Source organism: Oryzias melastigma, linkage group LG13 (genome assembly GCF_002922805.2).
Source record: "Oryzias melastigma strain HK-1 linkage group LG13, ASM292280v2, whole genome shotgun sequence".
Taxonomy (NCBI): domain Eukaryota; kingdom Metazoa; phylum Chordata; class Actinopteri; order Beloniformes; family Adrianichthyidae; genus Oryzias; species Oryzias melastigma.
The window spans coordinates 7729628-7733911 of NC_050524.1; positions in this window are offsets into that span (position 1 = coordinate 7729628).

The following is a 4284-nucleotide window of genomic DNA, read 5'->3' on the forward strand; positions in this document are numbered from 1 at the left end:
GCCTCAGGGTCAAAGCATGGGTGCGGAGGTACAACAAAACTGACTGCAAAGGAATGCAGTGAGGTTATATGAAATGTTTTGCAGTATATACACACTTTTACTAAACTCAAGTGGGATAAAGACTAAATCTGAGTTTTTACATTGAAATAAGAGAAGTGGAGAAGTTTACGTATCACTGAAAGTCTAAAATAAGAAATAAAAAGGAAATTAATTCGTAAAAGCTGCTCAATGCTGGCGTCAACCCAGCTACTGTTGGGCAGTAGTGGAGTACATTCTGGACAGGTTTCCAGTCTGTTGAAGGGCCACCAACTTAAATACACTCATATTCACACCTAGGGGCAATTTAGAGGCACCAATTAAACTATGAAGCACGTTTTTAGACTGCAGGAGCGCCTGGAAAAACCCACACATGCTCAGAGAGAACATGCAAACTCCACACAGACCTGGGATCTGCAGCCAAAAAAAAAGAAAATTTTATAAATGAAAAATTAGGTGAATATAAAGTGCAGTTTTTAATTCACTGTTGGTAAATGTCTTCTGGTTATGAGGGGCTTTAAATAAATATCATTGAACACCATTTTCAGTCATCGCTTAATAGATTTGCTGATAAACTTATTTCCAGAAAATTTCTTCTTAGGTTCATGCTAATTATAATCACTCCACCTCCATGCTTTATTATTGTTTTCCCCATTTTTCTGTTTGTTTTTTTACATCAGGACCAAAAGTTTATGTCTTTACCTTTAATCAGTTCCTGTTGGAAACTGTTCAAAAACAACTTTATCTTACGGAGTTTGTTTAAAATTTTCCATTCAACTTAGTTTTTGATAATGCCTTCAAAAATTGCTCTGTGTGTGCGAGTTTTAAAGTTTGAGTTAAAAGTCAGATTAGCTATCACATGGTTAAATGTGTGAAATTTATTCTTTATTATTATTATTAAGGTTATTTTAATCTTGTAACTCTGGACTCTACAAATAAATTCTTTCTGCATTCATGCGGTGTTGGAAGATTTTTTGACGTTCACGTGTTTTATGAGTCAGACTGATAAGTTTACGATCATTCCAACACCAATTTTTCTCTTAGCTCGCATTTTTTCTAGAAGGACATCAAGCTATTGGTGCAACTGGTACTAAACAACACAGTTTTGAAATAAAAACTCCCAAATGTTCCATTTAAAAATATGTTTTAATCTAAATGAAAGCAGGTTTTTGGTCCAGATTCCGTGTTATTTATTTCTCTAATAAGTTGTATTACCAAAACACTCCACACATCTGCTCCTGCTCCAGCCTTTCTATTAAATTTGGAACCCTTTGTGGTGTACGAGTCAAAAGATTTCCCCACGCCTGCTCCACCACAAGGATATATGGACTTAACTTTTTGACTTTTCAAAAAAACCCAAATATTTAAGTGAAAAAACTGTCGTTTTTAATGTAGTTCTGCCTTAAAAATGACCAAATATTAGGTTGATTCAAACCTTTACTTTTTATTATTTTAGGGCTACAACAATCTAAACAAATCAAATGTAAGGCAGTCATTTTACCAGCCAAAATGACGTGGTAACGCACTCATCCAGGAAGTGTCTCCTTGCTGGAGAAGTCCTTAATCCAGCTGCTGTATTTTATTCCAATCCTTGAGCTGCTCCTGAAGATTAAAGCTCCCACATTTGCAGAGTAACAGAGGCCTCTCCTCTGATTTTCTCTAATAATAATAAAAAAAACTGTTTTAACTTTAAAGGGAATTTATCAACATATCCAGAAGAAAGTATTGGTGATCTGACATTTACAGAAACAAATCGTATTCATATTGACGACTACATTACCCAGTATTGAATAAAATTCAAAAGGCTGATGCGTAGACTAATAAAGTGATGTCATTTCCAAGAGCTAAAGCGTCATTATGCTCCATTATTGTTCAGCAGATTTCCTTGTGCAGCATAAGCAGAACGTTTATTCCAGCCGGCTCATGGAGTGGCTTTAGCCTCTTATGTTTACCTCATCACATTCTATATTTTTGTTCTTCCACAAGTCAACAAATGGTCAGTCGCAGGAGGAAAATAAAAGTGATAATGAGCCATTGTGGTGCAGTTTGTTGGGCTGTGCTGTACAAAGTGTTTGGGAAAATGTGGTCCACATTTTGTCTCATTAGGTCTGGAAGGAAGCCCTAAGTGCAGCTAAACGGCTCCGGACCGTATATATATGTTGTGGGTGGATTTTTCCTCCAGGCGAGACAGTGAAAGCTTCTCCGTTTTTACATTGTGGAGTCTGTAAACACTGCAAAGGAAAATAAAAATAGAAGGGGAAGAGCCATCCTTGTGTCATGAAACTGACACGAATGAGATGATGGACAGTAAAATGAGGCGAGTTTGTCTCACGCTACAGCTTTGCATCTCAATGTTAAATTGTGGGGGTAAAAGAAGTGTAATGAAGTTATTGTTTCTATGACAACAGGCGTTGCCGTCTTGTTTGTGGTGAAGACAATGGAAAACAATTACATGCTGCATGGTATCAGGGAGATAGATGGACTTTTCTTGTTGTTTTATTTTGAAGGAAAAGAAGTAACTTATGTGGAGGAAAGGGGCGGAGCTAGAACATTATAAATGAGGGGGCAAAAGACTGGAAGGGTGAACAGAGTGGATTTTAAATAATATTATTAGTATTATTGGTTTTATTTTTGTTTAAAAATAGGGCTGGGCAATATGGAATTTTTTAATGACGATATCGTTTTTTCCATATCTGGCGATAACGATATTTATCACAATATAAACCAAAAAAAAAAGCTATATTTGTCTAACTTTAACCGTTAAATAAATGTGTAATCATCAGCAGATTGTTTGATTTAAATATTTATTTACAATAATACTTTCAACATAACAGATACAACAGTTAGAGCAGCGGTCAGCAACCTTTGACAGTAATAAAAAAGCCATTTTGGCTCGTTTTCTAGTGATCAAAACCTAGAAGGAGCTGCATAGTCTTACTTTAGCCTTCACGGAATTTAGATTTGCATTTATGACTTTCTTTTTTTTTAAATAACAAATATGAATTTAGTCTATTTTTTGGCACAAGCAAAAAAAAAACAAAAATATAAAAAGACCCTAGCATCACTGAAAATGTGATTTTTTGTTTTACTTATTTTCAAAATAAAAGACGGTCTGTGCAAACAGGATCATCTCAGTGCAGCTCTGGGCAGATAGTAACCATTGTTGTTCAGCATAAGATAATATGTGCTTTTAACTCATAAAAAAATCCAACTTTTTACCAATGATTTGCTTTGCATATAAAATATGTGCATTCTGAAGGTAGAGTTGAGCAAACAAAACGTCTTCAGGTCAAGAGGGATGTAAAACCTACAAAGTTTTTCATCACCTCACCCATCAATTTATACAATTAACTCATCAAAATTAAATAAATGCTAATTAAGTCATTCTTACTTTAAAGAATTACTATTTTATTTTTCTTGAATTTATAAATTTCTTTGTACTTTTTCCCCTCTTTGTCCTCAGCAGTCTTACACTACTGGGTTTTGTTATTTTAGTTTGGACATTTGTAGTCTCAATTTGTGGGCTTTATTTATTTGTTTACTTTGGGTAGTTTTGGTTTGGAGCTGCTGACGCCGACGGTCGACATGGCTGGGTCAGCAGTTTACGTTTGTCCAAAGAGCCACTACAGAGAGATAAAAGATCCACTTGTGGATCTGGAGATGCAGATTGCAGACCGCAGCATTAGACGATAGAAGTGGAAAGGTAAAAAAAAAAAACACCAAAATGAGAGATAATAAACACATTTTTACTCGTTAAATGACGAGGGTCAATTTCTGACCCTTCAAAATAAAAGTCTTTCGTGATAGACCTCTATTGAGAAAAAGTTCTATGTTGATATCTATTTAAAAAGAATGCTTTCACCGTTTTTGCAATGCTTAAAGAAGCCAATATTGATGATTTCTTAATCTTTTTCAGTATATTGACTGAAAAATTGTGTGTGGGGGGGGGGGGGCTCTTGCTCCCCCTTAGCTCATCCCTGCTGGTGAACAGAATTATACTATATGGTAGAGAATATACCATTCAATTAATTAATTATGTCACAAATGCACATTTTCTCTAACAGATTATTTTAATCTGAAAGAAATACTAAGAAATGCAATTTTGAGCACTGTTATTTTTATATATTTCCTCAGCTGTCTGAAATTTTAAAAAGAAAAATGTTAAAAACACACAAAACACAGTTTTCATCATATTGAATTTCTTAAATCCTGGAGGCTATCCGGTAATCTTGGGATCAAAACAGGATC